At 42.1% G+C, this 22,894-nt stretch overlaps 1 protein-coding gene across 2 annotated transcripts in view; it reads right to left on the reverse strand.

Annotated features, from left to right (window-relative positions):
- FAM3A (family with sequence similarity 3 member A) overlaps positions 1–12,657 on the reverse strand; it is a 48,495-nt gene extending 35,838 nt beyond the window's left edge. The window contains exon 1 of one of the 2 annotated variants that reach the window (XM_018561826.1): positions 12,431–12,657. The gene's annotated coding sequence lies outside the window, so the exon portion shown is untranslated. The remainder of the gene's footprint in view (positions 1–12,430) is intronic. The other variant, XM_018561825.1, reaches the window with a different exon arrangement.
- Between the last annotated feature and the right edge of the window lie 10,237 nt (positions 12,658–22,894).

Consider the following 22,894-nt stretch of genomic DNA (forward strand, 5'->3'; position numbering starts at 1 on the left):
AAAAAACAAAAAACATAGCGCAAGCTTCGGCGCTAGGCTTCGGGGCATTTTGACAAGTACAAGTACTTGTCAAAATGCCCTGTATCGGGCCCGATTCCGATGCTAGCATCGGTATCGGAACATCCCTACTTCCAAGCATGATGATCAGTCCTGGGATCACTCCTGACTCTAATCTGCATGTTTGATGTTTTTATCAAGTCAATGACTCAAACATTATTGATGCCAAAGACATCCAGGCAAATAGCATTTTCAGGAGGTGGCAAGTAATAGTAGCCTCCATATATCTCTCAGTACAGGTTTAGATTAAGCAGTGTGGTAGCCTACAGATATGTATGGATAAAAATCAGACCATCTTGTGTTTCTGATGATTTTCAATTTGAATGGTATCTATCTCTTCTTTATCCTTATAATATATTATTATCACTGTATTCAGCTGTAGTAATGAAAGGCTGAACAAACCAAAATATTTCAACATGTGTTTATATCAACAACCCTGTCCGCCATCCTCTCTCCTCGTTTCATGTGCGTCTTTTTCCTGTTTATACAATGCCTTTTGTGTTATTATGTATACTACACGGCGGCACGGACAAGAAGACAGGAAAGATCCTTTGTACTAGTTCCTATTTCAGTAGACCAAAAATATCAGTAAAGGGGAAGAATGGAGTGTTATCAATGAGGGGATATATTGATTCATTTTACTGCGGCCTCTCGCTGCTTTTCTGTGGTCAGCAGTGCTAGAAGTGTAATAAAAAAATAAAAATATGAATGTGTCTTCAGCTGCTCTCCGGTTGATACATTACCTTTCCTTACATATTTTTGCAGTTATAAGCTTTGCTGCTTTTTTTCTGGGATTAAATTATGCAAGCTGCAAATGTTACTATAATGGTAATATCTGTAAAAAAAATAAGTCAAGGCAACTGGACTTGCTGTATTTTTCTTGAAGATGTTTCACTGGACATCCGACCAGCTTTCTAAATTCAAAATGACTTGTACAAAAAAATTCTCTAGGAATAAATTAATTCTGAATTGAGAAAGTGAAACGCTTTCAAGAAAAATATAGCAAGTCCAGTTGCCTTGACTTATTTTATACAGATATACCATGACCTGGATGAATGAGAACTTTCACAGACATATAATAGTAATGTACAACCAAAGGCTTCTGTATGTCTTAACAAGTACCAAATCCAAAAACCTACACATTATACAACCTAGGTTGTGCAGGGTTTTTTTTGAGGGTACTCATATAGTTATAATTCGTACAATTTTGTTGATGTTCATATAAAAGATTTATTGCATAATTATAAATATTAAAAACAATGCTCATATTGCAAATCGCCGCCCCTCCCCCGCTGCTAAGGAAGAGAAGGGAAGAGAAGACTGCAAGAACAAGGTATGTGTATGGTCAGGGATTTACTCTCCCTGCCGCCCCAAGGCCAGATTCCACAATTTTATGGAGAATGGCAGGGGCGGCAGGGTTAGTTTTAATTTTTTTATTGTTTGTTTCCCCTTTTATTAGCACTTTTTAAATTTTGTAACTTTTTTTTTTATTTATCTTGTCGTTTACTTTTTTATTTTTTTTATAATTTTTTATCTTATTATTGTTTATTTTTTATAATTCTTTTCTCATTTATTTCTTAGTATTTTTTACTTTTTCATCACCTTTTAATTTTTTTATTTAATTATTATTTCTTATTATTTTGTACTAATTTGTTTATTTATATTTATTTAATTCTTTTTTTAATTTAATTTTTTTCACTTAACTTTATTGCTATCACACAGGAGCTAACAACCCTTGTGTGATAGCATTTGGAGGTGACAGGTTCTCTTTATTGACCCTGTCACCTCCAGGACAGGAGTTCTAGCGCAGCACTTTCGCTACATTGGCAAAGCCTTTTTCTTACAGCTTTCATATACCGGTAAATGTGCTTAGTTCAGATTTCCTGGATATGGAACTGGTTTAGCTCGTTTGTATTTTTTCCCATTAGTCCGTCCCATGACGAACTCCAAATATTTAACATTATCCTTTCCAAATTTCCTGGAGGTTACTAGTAATTGTTCACCTGGGGTGAATTCGGGGGTGCATTGATTCAGGTAGGCATGTAATTATACTCCTCCTGATTCTAATCATTCTCATTCCAAAACAGGCACTTCCCAAAGTACTCCCCCAGGTGATTAGAGGCCTCACCCAAAACTTAGTCAAAAAACTACACATTATACAACCTAGGTTGTGCAGGGTTTTTTTTGAGGGTACTCATATAGTTATAATTCGTACAATTGTGTTGATGTTCATATAAAAGATGTATTGCATAATTATAAAGTGCCAAATCCAGTTACTATGTGATGCACAAGCCTCATAACGTAAACAGAAAACTTCCCTTCTTTCCTGTCTCACAAGCTCCCCCTCCCAGACACTGCAGCTGGAAACAGTTGGAGGTTTTCAGCAACTGAGGCTGTGCTGTCAATCTTAAAGAATAACTTTGGGCAGAATAAAAATCAACCCTTGCGCAGAGGAGCTACCACCGCACTGCAAGTCTCTACTCCCCCAGGCTTCAGTGGTTTATTGACCCATGAGTCTATAATAGTGTATGAAGGTGCCCATACACCTTCCAATTATCTGGAGATTTTTGTCTGCGGTTGCGTTTTCGTCAGAAAATCTGCCAGTTGATGGGGATTGTACAACTGGCAGATTTTTGTCTTTCAAGCAGGCTAGAAAAATGTTGTCTAGTTGATGAAAAAGACGCACAAACAAAAACCTGTTTTTTTGATCGATACAAATCAGCCAGTTAGTGGTGCTGAAGAACGTTAATTGTGAACTACATTGGTCTGTGCATGATGGGCTAGTTGAACAACAATTGAGTGAGGGTGAGATGTCTGGACAAAAAAGTTGTACATTGGTTGTAAGGTGCATGGCACCTTTAGACGTGGGGACGCCGAGGGACATTCCACCACCGGAGCGGAGGGGAAGAGAGGTGAGCGGGCTCTGCCACAGGAATGGGCATCAGTTGGGTATAGCTTTAGCAGTTAACCCTTGCAATAGCCCCACAGCAATGGTTCTTTTTTTATTCTGACTGGAGTTCTCTGACTAAAGTGGGCAGGACTAGGTCTATCCAGGTGCTGATTGACAGGCTGTAGGTTTGTGAATCAGCAGTGACAATGCCGATAGCCACGTTCCCTGCAACATCTTCTCATCCCACCATAATGTAAGCAGACAGAGCCTACATGAGAGGGACAGCTCTGCTCTGAATTCAGAAGCAATGAAGTATTGCTTCACAGGAAGTGAAAATAGGTGGAGTCCAGTGGCAGGATCAACAGGTATTTGTGGGACTTTGCTGGGAAAAATGAAAGTGTAAATGAACTTATAATGAAGTGTTGCAGCACAATTTTTGAATGGGAGGCCATTGTTCTACTTGAAATCTCGCTGTGCTATCATCTTTTTCTAGAATGAAGTAGGTGCAGCCCCCTTGAAGATGTAATCCTCACCATCTGGCCCACTATTTACCTGAATTTGACAAGCCTGCTCTAAACCCTGCAAACAAAAATCGAATATTTCAGCTTACCAGATGTGGTGGCTGCATTGTCTCAGCACATTGTCAGTTATCTTGTCCTATGGTGACAGGGAGTAAACTCATAACATATAGCAGTAGTTAAAGCAGAACTCTAGCCATAACAGGATAGTTTATATCCAAGAATCTGTCCCCATCAGCCAAAAGTGGATGTTAGTCTGCTATCGGCTGACTTCTGGGTCACAGGTAAAATCTGAAGTAGAGCCAGACAAAACAAAGACCAGGATTGACTTTACTTTTAAGGGAGAGGGGAGGAGTGGACCAGTCTCAGGTTCCATTTCCAAAAGTCTGGAAAATTATGCACGCTTTCCAGTCCAGTTTTCAGAAGCCACCTGGACAATTAGGGGTTAATAGAACACCCCATATTTGACAGCACTCTGCAGCACAAACATATATACTGAATGTAGTTATGGCAATTCTTGTCTAAACAAGTACCCAAGGCATGGAGCTAAGAATGTTAAGTCCTGAAGGTATGAGGAAATGTGGGGCATTCGATGGAGAGAAATGATTGTAATTCTATAAAACAATGACCATTGGCACAAACTTTACCCTTAAATTGGATTTCAACGTTTGCAGCCAAAATTGGGATACCACCGATTTTATATTTTTTTACATGTTCCCATTAAGTCCCTGGTCACACATGGGCGCTTTTTAGCAGTTTAAAACACGCTTCAAAACACCTAACACAAGAAGTCCCATCATTTTCAATGACCCCTGTACACACCTTGGCAACAAAACGCTGAAAGCAGAAAAAAAAGTACATGAGCTTCTTTTAGCAGTTTGTAGTTCATTTCCCCCCATAGACATCAATGGAAATGCACAACACAAGCACACTTTTGCACGTTTGTCAAATGCACGCAATGTTTCTCAATCTGATCGCTAAAATGCATCTATGTACGCGCATTAGACACGTGCAAAATGCACAACACAAGCACACTTTTGAATGCATTTCCATCCCACTAGAAGAAACCGTGTGCGAATATGTGCAAAAACTGACGCTTAGGTGTGAACAGAGCCTTTAGGTGCCCACACACCTTGCGATAATCGTACGATAATCGCGGGAAATCCCGCGATCGTACGCTTATCGTAAGGTGTGTGGAAGCCGTGCGACCTCTACTACTGTAAGGTCGCACGACTTTTATCTTACGAACATGTTCGAAAACTCGCAGAGAATTGTACGATTTTCGGCGGGTGTGTAGCATGTTTGTAAGATAAAAGCCGGACGGGCCGTTGTGCGCAAGCACACACTGCCCATTCGGCATTGCGGTCATCGGAAGCCTGCCCCTCAGCGGGGCGGGCTTGCGATCATCGCAAGTACGATCTGCCTGTCCAAGATAGGCAGATCGTACGTTTCTTTTAATTACCTTACAACCATCGCAAGACAAAAGTCTTGCGATGGTTGTAAGGTGTGTGCCCAGCCTTACACTGCACATGTAATAAATTGCTGCTTACATTTTTAAGGGCTTTACACTTGCTTACAAATCCTACCTAGCTTCCTCCCTATGTAAAGATGAGGAGGTGGTTGTGGGAAGTTATGTTTACCCTAATTAACCCTGTATGTACTGTGCTGGCAGATTTCATTATCAGTTGTAAACTAGATTAAAACACTGTCTGTCCTAACAAAGGTGAGCTACCCCGCACTGCAAGCCTCTACTCCTTGGGGCTCCAGCGGTTTAATAAACACCATTGTTGCTTAAAAATGACAGCCAACACCTACATTTTTAGGTTTTCTCTAGTTGTTATCAATGGAGAAGGCTCCTAAAAAAAAAAGAAAGAAAAAAAAAGAAGAAGACAGACAGGACAGACTGGCTCCTGAATTTCAGTTGATTTGTCCACCCCTGCTTTAAGTCCTCATTTACAAAGGCTTTCTGTGGATTCCTGCAGCTGGAACCACAAGCTGTCTGCAACCACCTTTGATCCCAGCTGCAGAAATCCACTCATTCTTGGCACATGTGGACCCAGCAGAACCCTGAATTATCTACCTTTTGTCTTGAATTCCTTATGCCTAGGCACTCCTGCATCTACGGTCTCTAACTGCTAGTCTAAGGAGGTTTGGAGACTGAATCAGTGATGTCACTGCTGTACTCCACAATGTTCTCTTTGCTGGAGGCTATGAGATAAGGAAGCAAAACCCTGCCTCTACCAAGATGGCCGCCTCAACACAAACACATTACAGAACAAGGCATGGTAAGTCAGTAATAGGGAAAAGATTAGCTGCAGGGAGACCACAGACTAGGGCTGAAACAACTAATCAATGTAATCGATAATGAGAATCACTGTCAACGATTCTCATAATCAATTAGTTGATTTGATTCGTTGAATCAGCCGCCGCTCTGCTCCCCTATTGTCCTCCCAACGGTGCTGGCTGCAGCGGTCTGTGTCGCTTTAAATCCCGCTGCTCTCCCCGGCTGTGTCGGTAGAGGCGACAGAGGCCACTGCTGCCGGCCCCAGAAGAGAGGAGAGTCCGCCGTGACTGCATTCCTTCGCTCCCCCCCCCCTGTACCTCCGCTGCTGCCACGTTCCTCCTCTGCCCCCTCGCCTTAGCAGGGAGGTGAGACAGGCTGTGCCTCTGCATTTCTCAGCTCGTCTCCTGCTGCTGCCACGCCTCCTCTGCATTCCCTGACTCGTCCACTGCCACTCCTGTGCCTCCGCTGCTGCCCCCCACTGGGGCCCTGGTTCCTCAGCTGCTCCCCCATGCTCCCACTGCTTCCCCCAGCCCTCTCTTCTGCCAGCGGTAGAAAACCGGTGTCAAGTACCCATCCAGTGGCTGGGAGCAATAGCCAGACTGCTATTGGCTATTTTCAATGGCAATAGCATCCTGGCTATTGCACCCGTCCACTGCCTGTCAATCAACAGAGGAGGGAACTGAAGAAGAAAGTTCAGTGGGCGTGTATAATAGCCAGCCTGCTATTGCAATTTAAAATAGCCAATAGCAGGCTGGCGATTTCTCCCAGCCACTGACTGTTGTGTTTACAGCTGTCATTCCCCAGCTAAAAGGCATTAAAGTGGAAAGGTGAGACTAGGGGTCTAATAGGCCTCTAATGAGAACCTGTCATCTCCATATGCTATTACATAGGGGGCTTGTGAGCCTGAGTAACCAACACACACCCCCCCCCCCCTCCCCCCCATGTGATAGCAATGGAAAAAGAAAAAAAGTTTAAAAATAATAAAGTTAAAAATACCAAAAACAAATTTGAATTCACCCAACCCCGCGAACACTAATGGAAACACAAGTCGGGTGCACCTACTCACGAAAACGACGATTGCGCTACACGTCAGGTATTTCTGCGTGCGCTAGAGTGAGATCAATAATTCTCAGGGCGATATTCATGGCTAACTCTGAACTGATGAACGGGCTTTTATAAACAGTATATACTGTATTTAATTGTATTTTTTGTCCAAATTTGGTGTGTTATTTTAAATAAAAGTCTGGTTATTTTATTATATTGGTTGGAGTTTCACATCCATGAAAGTAATTAAAAATGTCTAATACATAAATTAAGGGGAAAGCATTTTTTTTTTAAAGTGTTAAAGTAAAAAAAAAAAAAAGGAAGAAGATTAAACAAACCACACTGCCATCTGCATGCGAATAAACACGCACAGCAGGGCATGAACGTGTACATAAAAAAACGCTATCGTTGGGTATCACTGCAAAGTTTGGTGTAAAAACAATAATTCTAGGGCCATAATTCACTGGTAACTCTAAACTGACGAGCAGTAAAGGCTTTTAAAGAGCTGCATATGGACAATTTTGAGTACCATAGTTTTTCACCATTGCACGGACATGCGCAATTTTAATGCTCAACATGTTTGGTATCTATTACCTCGACGTGACCTCATGTTCTATTTTTTACCAGGCAATTGGTTATTGTGTTTGTGTGCACTAAAATTATTTCCCCCCCCCCTAAAAATATCAATTTTATAAACATTTGGGCAAATACCATGCAACATAAAAAAAATCAGCTATCACTTTTATTTTATTTTACAGGGCCTCTGCTTTCAGAAAATGTATAAGGGATGCACCAATATCAATACTATTATCGGTGCCGATACCGAGTATTTGGGCAAGTACTCGTACTCGCCCAAATGCTCTGATGCCGGAACTTCCGGTGAGAGGGAGATCTCTCTCTGACCGGCAGTGCCGAGGGAGTATGGAACCGGCTTCCTTTCCAATCAGGAAGCCGGGCGGTGGGTTATGACCTGCCTCCCGTCTTCTTGATTGGTCAGGAAGCCAGGCTGCATAGGAACAAGTGAAGCCAGCTTCCTAGCCAATCAGGAAGCCGGGTCATGACGTGCCGGCCGGCTCTCTGATTGGATTGGCAAGTGAAGCCTTGACAAGTGAAGCCAGTGTTCTTTTGATAGAACACCGGCTTCCAAGGCAATCAGAACTTCCTGATAATCGGGGCACATGGCACCGGCATCAGCGAGTACGGGAAAAAAAATAACAGTTCTCGTACTAGATACCGAAAAACCGGTATAGGTGCATCCTAAAATATAATTGTTTAAGGATTTAAAGTCATTTTCTATCCATAAATTCCGATTTTAACGTGAAAAATGTAAAAAAGTGGAGCAGTACAAAGATGGTAAAAAAAAGTCTTATTTTCGCAGTAATATGCTGCCCCCCAAAACTGCCCTTTGCTGGTAAAGTCAAAATCGGGCGTCGTTGTCCAATGCTGCCTTTTGCATTTGAGCTCAGTGCTGGGAGGTGAAAAAGTCAAAAGCTAGAACTCCCACTCCCAGAAGTGTCAGGTTCCCAAGAAATTTGCATCACTTTCCACTAAAATAAATATATACATAAGTAAAAATGGAGCTGACAATGCCAAACAATGATAAAATGTTGACTCCATTTAGATACGTGCATTAGGGTAACACACAAAACTGTATGGTGCATTGCAGTGCCATTTATTTTGAACTACACTCCAATTCATATGCATTTTAGCACACCACAATGCATAGTTTGAGAGTTGCGTCTGGAAAAATGGTGCAGGTTCCGAAACCCTGTATTGTGGCGCACAAGCAACTTATTCAAAATGCCTTACCGCAACGCATGTAAAACCTTAAAATACCCAATATTAGGTAACAGACCATTGTATGTAGACACTAAACTTGGGGGAATACCAAATACTAATGGAAAGAGCGACAATAGACATATGTAAGCAATGTTTGCCTAATTGATACATTCTTGCCAAGAAGGCAAGACCCCTGTTATGTACCAAACACGCCACGGCTGTTACAAAACGAACACTGGACAACAAAAACAAAATTGACGTACAGTAATACCTTGGTTTACGAGCATAATTCGTTCCGGAAGCATGCTTGTAATCCAAAGCGCTTGTATATCAAAGCGAATTTCCCCATAGGAAATAATGGAAATTCAGATGATTCGTTCCACATCCCAAAAATATTCATATAAAATGATTACAATACTGTACTGTAATATAATACTGTACAAAATATAAAGAAAAATAAACCAATTACCGGTACCTTTTGTGGCCGGTGTGAGAGGGACAAGAGAGAGGAGGATTATTGTGTAGGACAACTTTCACTATCACTAACGGAATCACTGCTATCTCTTGACTCAATGGAATCTTTTTCATTTCGTGAAACCTTAACAAGGAATCTGTCCAATGTGACATTGCGTTGTCGTTAAACAGACTCATCGCTCGCACTGCTTCAGCCTTATTCGGTGGTGCTTTTCTACAAAATTTTGCTCTTCTTGCAAGACATTTGCTTGTATATCAAAGCAAAATTTTTCAGAAATGTTTGCTTGTCTTGCAAAACGCTCTCAAACCAAGTTACTTGTAAACCAAGGTATTACTGTATATTCTTCCATGACACACTGCAATCCTCAGAGCTAGATATCTACAAGATAATAATTAACACCTAACCACTGAACCATTACGTTCTCAAACAATTCATCCCCATGGTGCAGCCACTTCAAGAGGCCCACATTAATGATATCATCAGCTATAATGTTACTCAAGGCCCACGAAAGTGAGCAAGGTAAACGCCAGTGGTACAAAGCCTGTGTAGTGAGCGGAGCTGTGGAAGGGGCCCAGCAAACTACAGGAGCGGGCGGAGACAAGTCCACTCACTCTGCACATAGAGAGAGAGCAGCAGTGACCGGCCTTTATTAAGCTCCAAGTTTCACACTGGATTATTGCACAGATCTGGAAGAATTACACAAAGCTCACCAAGATTCAAGTAAGAATGCACATGACTCCTGTAACTGCACAACATTCACTTATCCTGGAGTTCAGCTTCAGACAAGTTCACTAGACAACTTTTCAAGATATAACACTACGGTATGTGACCCAAGGCTGCCTAGCTGCAGTCCCATGTTCATTATCACAGGCAAATCGAATGCAAACACTTTCCATAGCCTGTAGTTTCTGAATATTTGCAGAGCCAAGCCACAGGTTCAATGTCGCACTCTCCTCGGCCACTATATATAACCCCCCCCCGCCCCTTTCACTGCTCCATCAGAGACACCTGTCACCTGACCGTGCTGACCAACGAGTGCTCGCAATTTGCGAGCGAAATTCAGAATACACAGCACAGGTACAGATAATACACCCGTACTGGCGTTTTTCGCAACACGCACCGTGCGGTGTTTTCTATTGCGATTTTTTGCGATTGCACGGGTGGTATTGCGGCGGGAACCCGCACAATCTGCCTGGCGCGTCTGGAGTGCCATTAGAAAATGATGGCACTGCCAGCGCGATCAGCGGTGGTGTGCGATTCCGTGATCAACCGGCCATCCGCGTGGTTACGTGCACAATTGCCACACGGTCATGGATCGCCCTCTCCGCTGATTTTTACATTTTTATGTATTTATATTTTTTGACAGTTTTTTTTCACTTAACTTTATTGCCATCACACAGGAGCTAACAAGCCCCTGTGTGATAGCATTTGGAGGTGACAGGTTCTCTTTATGGACTCTGTCACCTCCAATACATGAGTTCTAGTACAGCAATGTGTTCGATCTCCTGTGACAGGAAGGCAGCACTCCTGTGTCAGTTCTCTCACGGAGTGGAGCAGAGAACGGACGTTTTCTGCTCTGCTCCCCATCCTGATCTAGTTTGCCAGGGGACCCCGAAGACCACATTGGGGTGGGAGCCAGCGACTGAGGACACGGGCGGAGGGCAGTGGCTCGAGAGAGAGATGGGAGGGAAGGAAGAGAGAGGGGAATGAGTGAGGGGAGTGGATCATCAGGCTGCTTACAAGTGATCTTGGATGGCTGTGCAGCCGCTCAAGATCACTTGTACAAAACGGCTCCCAGACTACATTTATCCCTGCTGTCTGCCCAAAGCAGGACTAAATGTAGAAAAAAAAACTACTCGCCCGCCACTGCATGTCCCGGGCGTTGGGCGATAGGAATTCCACACCCCGGAGGGCAAAGTGAAAGAATACTCGGCCCTTCCAAAGACTGTGCAATCACATTGTACGGTGTGTGGTCATCTTCAGGCAATCTCTGACAGAGAACTTGTTGCTCGGTTTATCTTTGGCTGGACACACAATACAAGAGAGCTATTTGCAGATGCCTGGGGCAGTCAAATCGTGTCTGTGTATGGATATGTTGAGTTGTAAGCAGCTGCTTATAATTTAACTCCCCCCCTCACTGCTCTGATCAGCTGGGGAAGGGACTTGCCCAGTACTACTGGGAGGTCATGTGACCAGGCACTATCAAATCATGGGGGCAGGGAGAGTCCTCAGCCCTATGTAAGTGCCAACCTCGCACAGTGGAAGTGATTGTTTTATAACATAAACCATTATTATTACCTTCTGTAGACTAGTTTCCCGATGGTCACATGACTGCTTGCCCGGTCCCTCTAGCTGAGCTGGTTGATGTGACCCCTTATGAGCTCGTCACTTCCAACTGTTGGTTATGTGTTCAGATGAAGCACTGAGATCTTTAGGACATTACATGTATGAATAAAGGAATACAGAGAGGAAAACATATACAGGCAGTCCCCGGGTTACATACAAGTTAGGGACTTTAGGTTTGTACTTAAGTTGAATTTGTATGCAAGTCGGAACAGGTACATTTTTTAAGTGTAACTCCAGCCAAAAAAACATTATTTAGTTTTGGATAGCATAGGGAAGGGTCACGTTTGTTTTGCTGTTCCCCTTGTTCAGAAGATTATAATATAATAAAAAAAAGTTTCTATTTGTAATTTTATTTTATAAACTTTATTTTTTTTGTTTGCATTTTTAATTTTTATTATTTAACTTTTTTTTACATTTGTCTTTTAAAACTTTTTTTTATTATTATTTTAATGCTGGGAGCCATACCTAGCCTGCTATTGGATATTGTAAAATGCAATAGACAATAGCAAGCTGGCTATTGCACCCGCCCATTGTCTGCTGTCAATCAGCAGAGGAGGGGCCTGAACGAGAAAGTTCGAAGGAAAAATGTACCGGCGGCTGCACATTTAGGAATAACTGTGGACCCCGTTCGTAAGTACGGATTGTCCGTAAGTCGGGACGACCGTAACCCGGGGACTGCCTGTATACAGATAGAAATTCTCACAATGTGCATTAAAAGCTGTATCACGTCAGACAGAGCCCGTCTTATGTCCTGGCTGGAAGACATCCAGCATCATCTAGCTCTATCCTCCCCAACCTGACTTTCCCTGGTCTGCCCCCTTCAAATCTATCAATCATGGAGGCTCAGCATCACATGTGGGTGTTACTGGGGAGGAGGAACCAGAGAAGAAATAAAAGCAGATTAAACTTCAGCATTGTCTTGCAATTACCAGGAAATAAAATAATAAGGGAACACCATGACTGGATTCACATAGGACTCTCAGGAAGGAAATGATCATCCAATTAATAAAACCCAGCCACAGGTGTGCTGCACTCACCTGGTCACAATGACAGCAGGCAGGATCACTGTACACCCCTCCGCCGTCTTCCCTTCTCTACCATAGCCGGTGTTACCGGAAGTATCGGCAGCCCCGGCCGTAGCAGCTCTCCGCGTCCCCGCAGTGTCGTATTGGGAAAGCAGATCCTCGCCTGCTATTGGACGGCTACCTAGTGCTGAAACTACCTAAGCGGCTCTCCTGGAGGACGATAGCCGCGAGGAGTCAGTAATAGAGCAAGCGCAAAGCTGGTTAATGTTTTGCCACACCTAGGTGACGGAAGAGCGCTGCGTTACCATCTTGCTACACCCACGCAGCCGAGTTAGCGAAGACGAGTCGGCCATATTGCTACACCCACACATAATAGGAGTTGGCCATGTTGCTACACCCACACAGTCAGAGGTTGGGAAAAATAAACGAAGGTCGGCCATATTGCTACACTCATTTGTAGAATTACAGGTGGTCACGGTTTATAAAAAGTTACTGTTTATAAATAGGCAGCTTGTGGGAGGAGTGCAGTTAGTAAATACCATTCGGTGGCTCTCTTATCTCTGTCCGCAGTGGTTTTGTAATGAGAAATATGGGGGCCATTATTTGCTTCTAAAAATGCAGGTTGCTTGCCTGTTAGGCCGGTGATCGATCAAAACTACGAACTTATCGAGTTGTGCCGGCTTCTCCGAATGTAGATGCGGACCAATGACTTAGCTGATGTGATTAAAGAAGAACTCCAGGGTTTAAAGAAATTAACCCTTGCAGTGGGGCTACCCTTGCACTGCAAGGGCTAAATGCACATTTTATCTAGGGGGTGAAAATATACTCACCCAATCCACAGTCTCATCTTGCTGCTAGACCGTTCCCTGCAGCCTCTTCTTCCCTGGGCTCCCGCGGTCTAAGGACCAGTGATGTGAGGACGCCACGGGACATACAACACCTGGAGCGGAGGGGGAGAAAGGTGACCGGTCACTGTTGCAGAACCGAGGATCAGGTGAATATTTCTTTATTTTTCACCCTAAGAGAAAAAGGAGCAGTTAACCTTTGCAATGCAGGGGTAGCCCCACTGCATGGGTTAATTTTTTTTTTTTTTTTTAATCTTGGAGTTGTTCTTCAAAGCAGAACCTGGGGATGCAAATAAAAATCAGCTATGTAAATATAAAATCTGTAAATCTCACCGATTATCTGGCAATTCTAATGAAATATCTGTGATGTCATCATTGCAATTCATAAAAAACAGCTTCAGCGGGGCGCCCAGAGGAGCTTTAATGGAGGCAGTTACGTCGCATCAGCTCTTCTCCTAGTTCTGCTATGTTAAACTACAGTTCCCATGATTCCCATGAAGCGGTGATTTAATGACATTAAAGCGAGTAGGAGTGTGTGTCCATTGGGCTAGGTCAAAAGATGGGGTTAGAATTAGAAGTTGAGAGACGGCCAGGGTGTTAGTATTGTTAGGGACAGTAAAGTGAAGAGTTTGGAGAAGTGAACAATCTAGGACAACATAGCTGATTTGGAAAGTGAGCTGAATTGGAAAATGTTTCCAAATCAGCTATGTTGTCCTAGATTGTTCACTTCTCCTGTCTTCTCCAAACCCTTCACCCTTTTGTGAACAACCCTGTTTGTCTTTTCCTTGGATCCCCTGGTATGGAAGAAAAGAGGAGTGTATTCTGCTGTGGAGGAAGAAAATTAAGTGAACCTCTATCTCTATACTGCATGGGCATGTTAAAGACTGCATACGAGTGAAATTGTGTATTTGCCCAGCAGGTGGCAGGGCTTCACCACTCTTAAGTCATGTTAACCGTGAGAAGTATTGTAGCTCTACTACAGCAGACAGGCACATAGCAAGGTGCTGACACTGATCAGCCCATGTCTGCAGCTGGCAGGAGTGGTGTCGTATTTTAGTGATCCTAAATGTAGGCAGAATTTTGCAGGGAATGTTCTTGTACATCCAATGCTAATCTTAATGCCCCAGAGGACTTAGTTTTCTCATATGATGTATTGACATACTGGGACCCCTTTGGTCTTCTCCTAGTGGCTTTTTGTCCTGGATGATGCAGAAAGCATCGCTGACGTGATGAAATCAGCACCGCTCTCTCCGACAATACAATACATTGTGAGTGCAAAACACCATTCTAAGGGGGCAGGGCCAAGGCACTCTGCAGTCACAGTCTTTCCTCAATCTTAGAATGGTGCTGAGCAACATTTACCCTGAGAGACTTAGAACATCTTGTGGTGAAGAAAAGCTACAGCGTGGGACAGCTGCGAAGTAAAGGAGACTATTGCAGCCAGGAGCTGTGCTGAGAGAAATGTGGAGGTGGTATTTGTTGCTCCTCCATTTCTGAAAATGCTAAGTGTTTGGCATTCACACTGGTAAAATGGCTTCAGCTCATCTACAAGGCTAACCCATAACAAGCATACACTGTAGATGAACTGTGACATTACTGGTTACCTACCATACTGATTCAAATGTACAGTGTCCAAAGGAATGTGTGAATTGTCAGTGCTATATAAATGGCTGTAATAAATAATACATCTTAAAGTATTTCTAAACTTAGGTGCAGTAAATATTGGGTGAATATCATAATCACTACTTTATAAATATGTCCCTAAAAGGTATGATACTGTAATTTGTCATTCAGAGGTGTCCCATCGCACTCCAAACCAACATATCCTTATGTGTAGCTTAAATGGGTGCTGAAATGGCCAATGGATGGCGCTGTAAGACTAAAGGAGATTATGAGGTCACCAGCACACCAAGTCCACTTCATCGATCCGTCTGTTATTGATGTTTAGATAAACATGGTGTCACAAGCAAATGCAACATTTTGGAACCACATGCGGTCCCCTTATGAGACAAAACAATGTGACTACGTTGTTTTGCCTCATGATGGGACCACATGTGGTTCAGAAACGTGTATTTGCTTGTGACACCATATTTATCTAAACGTCAAAAGAAGACGGAACGATGAAGTGGACCTTAGTGTGTTGGTGACCTTATTATCTACTGTAATTTGTCAGTCTACCATTTTGCGGTAGATGCTGGAGAATTAAACCTCCTGACATTTTTTAATACATCACAGGGACTCTATTGGTGAGATTTTTGCACTTGAGTCAGTATGATAGCGTCTAAATGTCCTTCTTAAATGTTTTATTTATTTTATATTCTGTAGAATTCAACGGATGGCGCTGGAAGATACAAGGTTGGCAGAAACACATAAAACTCCCAGGCAGACAGGAACAGAATTGGGAATTATGGCAAGACGACCTTACTTAAAAAACTTAAAAGGGTGCCAAGAAAGCATTAGCAATATGGAGCACATTCTCGCAGCATCTTGAGCACCAAGCTTTCCCTGAAAGTAGCGGTAAGGAACAGAGATGACACTGCTGCCTCCAGAAAGTGGGACCTAAGGTCGGTAGATCTAAATGTATTCTTCTAATGCTGTTTTCTGGCTTCCTTTTTAAAGTTGTTTTTTTTCTTGGAGATAGTGACTAAAACAGACAATGTCTGACAAATGAGTGTTGCCCAAATGATCAAGTTTGTTTTACTCTTTCTTCATTACCTCAAAAACAAAAAGGGATTTAGTTGCCAATCTAACTTGGGAAGTCTATACTCAACCGTCAGCAAATGTGCTTCCTTTCTATAAAACATATCCTTTAAAGAGACACTGCCACCTTGCTAATTCAGCGCAAAGTGCCAGTGCTTTTGTAAAGAGCCCCCATCCAGTTCCCACCAAGATATACTCACTTTACCTTGTGTTATGGGAGAGCATGTGACCAGCTACCATGTGACAGTTCTTGGGTCTAGCTGCCATTTGCTAAGCCCAAGAACCGTTAAATAACATAGAGCAGTCTTTCTCAACCTTTTTACTCCAGAGGAACCATTGAAATATTTTTTGGGTTCTAAAGGAACCCCTGTGGAAACCAATATATTGGACGTCAGGGGGAAAATGCCCCTTACATTGGTGACCAATGAGAAGACTGCCCCCTTACAGTGGTGGTTAGTGTACCACCCTTATAGACAGCTAAGAAGATCATTAGTGTCATGCAGCTGGCTCCACCAAGTGGCTATGCAGGCACCATCAAAAGGGAGGTCAATCAGCTACAGATAAAGGAACCATTAGCAACTTCTGGAGGAACCCTAGGGTTCCACATAGCACTGGTGAGAATGGTTGATGTAGGGGGAAGCTTCCCCTAGCCCCAGACACCAGGTATTACCTCTGATTTCAGTGCAGGCTGTGGCAGAGGCAGGAGATATAAGGGAAAATTTTTAAGGTGACAATACCTTTTCAAACACACTGTCACTTTGTTCTACATGGATAGTTGACAGTGTCCCTTTAAGGTAACCCCCCTCCCACAGCACTCCCCAAAAGTATTTTCTGTACATGCTCCTGTCAAATTCATGCTGTGTGGCCTACCAATGCAAAATCTCCAAGCCAGTCTCTCTCATTCATTCTTATGATGGGACCATTAATTAGATCAGTTCTAGTCACAACATATACTATCCTGATACTATCCTGTTATAACACCAGCTTTGTAATAAGAATACATACTATAGTTGATTTTAATAATGCAATCAAAGCTTACTTGAAACATCTCTTATCAACTTCTTGCACTCCCAATTTACTTTGCGTCTCATTCCCTGTGACTTGATGTGATGCAATCTCAATTTCTCAGGACTACATATCTCATCATGGATTACTTCCAGCAAGCAATGACGATGTTACATTGTGGAACGTTCAGACATTGAGATGTAGTTTGGCTTAGTTAGAGCGGTGACACAAGAAAGTGCATATTAACAGGGCTGGGTGAAATTGTGTCACTGCACTGAGGATGTACATCCTATGGGCATCTTCAATACGTTTATAAACGTCTAGATCAATATGGGTATTAGGAGTGGGATAGAACTTCAATATAAAAATATGGAAATTCAATATAGAAATACAGATTTATTTTTAGTTTTTGAACATGGATACCCGTTAAATTATTTTCTTATTTGGTTTTTATTTATGGCATGAGAAGGGACTAGATCACTGAATGTTGTTTGGAATTACTGACGTGCTGTACTGATTCACCTGAAATGTGCTTTGTAATGAGAGGTTCACGTTAAAGAGATTTTATCACTCCTCCTATTTACACTTACTGGCATTAGGAGAGAGAGTAGTAATTTGCCTTTCCAGTCGATGAGTAATTATTTGGAAGGTCATCTAATATCATATCATATAATAGTCTTGACTGAGAAGAGTCATATAATCTACTCTAATAAACTAGAGCTGCTTAATCTATACTTGTATTTCTTGGTTGGCCACATGCTTGAAAAGGCAGAATGATTATGCCATAAGGAGTAAAATCCTGATCTTTTCATATTATATTTTATTCTCCTATAGGATTCCAATCTTACACCTTATTATGATTCATCCCGATTTGTCAGCTCATTATAGTTCAAAGATATTTTATAAACAGAGTCTAAACTAGTTTGTAGAGTGACAATAGTGTGAAAGCACAGAATACAAGAATACCTTTGTTAACGTAAACCTAGCATCAGATCTGTTTTTATGGTAAGTTATTGCATGATAAGTAACGTGTAAGTATAACCATTACAGGTATTTATTACCTATCTCAGAGATCACAGTACAATGCTCTGACAATGGCATTATCTACCTTTTTCTCCAGGCAATATCCAGTCTGCTTCCTGGATTGAGATGCTGGCTCAGGGAACACACATTCATGTAGATCCTGGTGCCTGTGATGGTATTGGTTGTGTTTAAGAATGTCTGACACATGCTAAATGAATGGCCATATACTCCTGAACGACCTCTGTGCTCACCCTTTAACAATTTTTCACTTTTATGTCTGACACCATATTTTTTGGGAAGCTCACTGCGTAACAAAATGACACTATGGATAAATGTAACATTATTTGGACCACCTGGATAGACAACTTCTTTAATCCTTATTTCTTCAGAGACTCCTTAAAATTACAAGGCAGTCTTCTTCGGGTTATTGTGCCACTTCCTGAATATGTTCTTCTCCATCCTCCTCACTTCTCCCTCTAGAACAAAAATGCCTTAAACAAGTCAGTTTTCTGCAGCCTCTCAGTTTATGATTCTCAACAATGTCGCAACAAGTTAACTCTCTCTCAATCTCCCTATGTCTAATTTTTTTGCTCTCTTTCTTCATACTTTATCTCTTGTTCCTTCTTTCTCTCCTTCTCTCTCTCTCTCTCTCTCTCTCTCTCTCTCTCTCTCTCTCTCTTTCATCCTAATTTTATCTCACTCTCTATTTTATTGTCACTCTTTCTCCCGCCCTCTCTCTATCTATGCCATGGACATTGCAAGCAGATTTGTCCTGCACTTTTATTCAGCAAGGTAATAAACAAATGAAGTTTAATGCAGGAGGGTTTTGTACATCAAGTCCATAGAATAAAACAAACAAAACATCTGCTCATCCAGTTACCTAAACGCAGGTCAGTTCCTGACTCACAGGGTGTCTCTTACCCTTTTTTGTATAAATTCTTTATTTATGAACATCTTTGAGCAAAGGAGACAGAATGAACATACGAGTATGGTATACAAAAGGAATCAATCTTGTATAAGAAATACAAAACAATTATAAATCAGAAGATTCCTGAGGGCATCATTATGTGTCTACCTGAGAAGTAAGGAATCCTTAGAGAGAAGAGGTTTTTATATCTTATAAATATGTAAAAAGAAGAAATAATATAGAGATAGTGAAAGAAAGACGATGAAAGAAAAAAAAAAGGGGGGGGAGGGGAAAGGGAAGACGGGAGGAAACTATAAACGTATACTTAGGAAAGAATGTAAGCACACACACCATCCCAGAACGTATTCAACTTGGGGCAGGATCAGAAGATGTGAAGGAGAGTTACTCTATCTGCATGACAACACCACATTGTTCAGAAGTTGAAGGATCAAAGCGATGAGCCTGAACTGGCATCAGATACCACCTTGTAAGAATTTTAGAATTGAGTTCTTGTAATCTGGAAACTCACAGAGGGTTTGAAGGAGAAAAGAGACATTTTCGGCCTCTCCTCTGGAGTAAAAGAACAATCCAACTCGCGCTCCTAATATCGAAAAAGGTAAGGGCAAAAGTTGTCCGCCGGACTGATTAGTAGGTGGTAAATAAGGGAGAATGCGTGAGCAAGGGACCCTGATTCAGAGCATAGCTTCTCAAACTGAGTAAGAATTCCAAAGGCCTCGGAAAAGTTCCTAAAAAGGGACGCAGTTGTAGAGCAGCCCAGAGTTGCAATCGGTAAGGTCCCACTGGGTCAGTCATGAGAGATAAAGACGGCCATCTGGGACCTTCAAGAAAGTGGACTACACTGATCTTCCCCTTTGATTGTAAAAAAGAGAACGTCCTATCAGATGCGCCAGGTAAAAAGTCAGGGTTACCTAAAACCGGCACAAAAGGGAGGGAGAGGAGGCTACCGGTGCACGTTTAGAAACCAGAAGTGTGGGGCCGATGATTGGATGAAGTTTCAAAGATGACGGCATCGAAGTACAGTCCAAGCAGAAGGGAAGCCCCCCCAGAGGAAAGGGTGAGTAGGACTGCTCCAGTTGAACCCAAAGCTTAGTGGACGAATGTCTGTGCCAATCAATCTATTTAGATGACAGGTGGCGTGGTATTTTGCCAGATCTGGAAGGGAAAGACCTCCGTGGGGTTGGGGGCCAAGAAAAAATGTGCATGAATCTTTATTGGCAAGGAATCCATCAGGAAAATAAATTTAGGCAGGATGGACATTTTAATGGAATTACAACGTCCCAACCAGGAGAAAAATCCCAGATTACAATGAACAAACGAGTGGACCTCAGTGAGTAAGGGAGGAACATTTAATTGAAAAATACATTGCAGATCATTTGGAATCCACACCCCTAGATATCTAACAGCCTCATTAGCCACTTTGAAGGAAAAGTCATCTCGGAGCCAACGTACAAGATAAGGAGCAAGAGCAACCGGAAGAACCTCAAATTTCTGGAAGATGATTTTTAAATTTGAAAGACTCAAATGATGGTCAAGGCATTTGTAAGACTGCCGGGGGGGGAATTCCCACATTATCCCCTGATAGGTCCACGTTTGGGTCCTAGATGAGTTTGAAGTCACCCCCAAGGATTAAGAAACCTTCCAAAAATGATTCAAGTCGGGTCAGGACAGAATTTAGAGAATCCACCTGGTGAGAGTTAGGGCTGTATACTAGCTAAGGTTACTTTGGATTCACCTATGGAGCCTTTTGCAAAAATGTAGCGACTAACAGGATCTAACATTGAGTCAATGAAAGACCAGGGAACCATGCAAGAAAGCAAAATGGAAACTCCCTTTGATTTGGCAGCCCTGTCCGAACAATGATAACCCAAAAGAAAAATGTATCTCTTAAAGAAGTTATCCGGCCAGAACGAAAATGGGTTTGTTGAATGAAAGCGACCTGTGTCTTTAGTCTTTTTAAGTCAGTAAGAAGGATTTTTCTCTTTTCAGGCGTGTTAAGGCCTCTGGCAATAATTGATGTAACCTGAAACTTGTACATAGTGGATGATCTGGGCACCACTGTAAGCTAAAAGTTTTTGGTATATAGGGGAAAGGATAAAGGGGGAAAGGAAGGACGGGAGTAGGAAGAAAAGAAAAAAGAGGTGGGGTGAGGAAAAGACTAGAAGTACAAATGGAAAAGTAAGAAAAAAGCAATGTGAATTACTACGTGAGGAAAAAACCTCTTAAAGAATCTCTGGGATGAAAACACTCCCGAAGATTCAAGGCCTAATGTGGGAAGTATCCTGAAAAAATGTTACGGAGTCATAAAAAAAAGGTGGGCAACGACTTTAGTAATATGAAAAGTAAAATGCAACAACACTGCAAACCTCTGAACCGGTAGAGGATAGTGCAAACATAAGGGAGCCCCTGGATATTCAGTCAAATAGTTAAAGGGACACAGTATTAGAAACTAGCGGATTACAGAAACAACTATACCCAGGCTATCAGTGGAACCCACCTTGGCCATAATAAGGATTGTAGCAAACAATATGACACCATGGCTTGAAGTTTAGTAGAAAAGTTTTATTTTTAAATAACACCTATATTGCAAATATACATACAAAAATAAATAAAAAAGGGCAACAAGCAGTTGCAACCAATTAAAAACAATGTTAGACCCATTAGACATATTAGACATAACCATTATAGATCAATACATTATGTATGTCCAATGCCTACGCATTTCACAACTTGGCTTCTTCAGGGGATTGTGACCTGCCCTAACAAGAAATAATACATTTAATTAACACATGTCCAAAAAACTAGTAGGTCTATTTTTGGGTATATAAAGTGCACAGAGTATACAGAGACATGTGCCTGGGTTTTCTATAGCCAACGGAGAGAATCCCACCACCATTCACACCACCATATACCAATTTACTCACCACCCAATTGGAGTGGCTTAATGAGGGTCGAGCTCTGTGTGGAGCACAGGCAGGAACAAAAATCCTCCAACAGGAATGTTCCATCCAGTTTTTTGTGTCACTTTTTAGCTCTGAGTATATTCCATATGTAGTGGAGCTTTGTCTTTTGGTTTTTACTTTTTATGCACTTTCTTCTTTTTGTTGGGACATTGAGGGTTTTGGAAGAAAGTACTGGGCCCTGGTCTCACTTAGGTTAAGAACCTCTGTCCTACACTGTCCAAAACTAGAAAATACACACATGAAAAATGCATGCACTTTTAATGATAAGCATAAAGTGTATTCAGGTTTTTGTGGTCATACGCTACCAGCAGAATTCGGCACTCAGTTACATCAGAGGATAACCTTTACAGAAGACATTTGACCTGACATACGTCATACTGGATTTCTCCTTCAGACTACCTGACAAGCCAGAGGAATTAACTTACACACCCTTTCATACTGCATTAGTCATTGGCTGTTATTTGTGCGGGCTTCTAGTTTAACCTTTTTACTGGCTGGTCAATTTTTCAATTTTTCACTATGGTGCAAAAAAAGCACATTATGGACTTGAAAATGTACTAACCAAGTCATATGTTTTCTTGAAAGCAGGGGACCTATAGAATAAAAAATAGTAGTCAAGTCTTTGTACATCCTACAATATTTGTGCAAAATGTTGTTGAAATACATACATTCAGTACAAAGTACACTCAGAGCGTCCGACAACAAATAGCCCCACTGGTGAGTCTCTTCCAAACCCCACAAGAGCCACTATGGGTAGAACTGGAGGCCTTATCCTGTCCTGAGACCTCCTTACGCTCCCTGCCATGGTTAACAGCCAGACTACGACCTGCTACGACGAGCCCCTTTTTAGCCCACACCCTCTCAATATGGGACACAAACAGATACTCCAGTAAACTGCAATCCCCCCTTAGGCCATTACTTACCATACTGGGAAACCCGCTGTTCCCACCGGGTCTCGAATCACCCCTTGCATTTACCTGGTGGTCTTCACATGGCCAAACATACTTATGCGACC

Source organism: Nanorana parkeri, unplaced genomic scaffold (genome assembly GCF_000935625.1).
Source record: "Nanorana parkeri isolate BGI_ZX_2015 unplaced genomic scaffold, ASM93562v1 scaffold547, whole genome shotgun sequence".
Taxonomy (NCBI): domain Eukaryota; kingdom Metazoa; phylum Chordata; class Amphibia; order Anura; family Dicroglossidae; genus Nanorana; species Nanorana parkeri.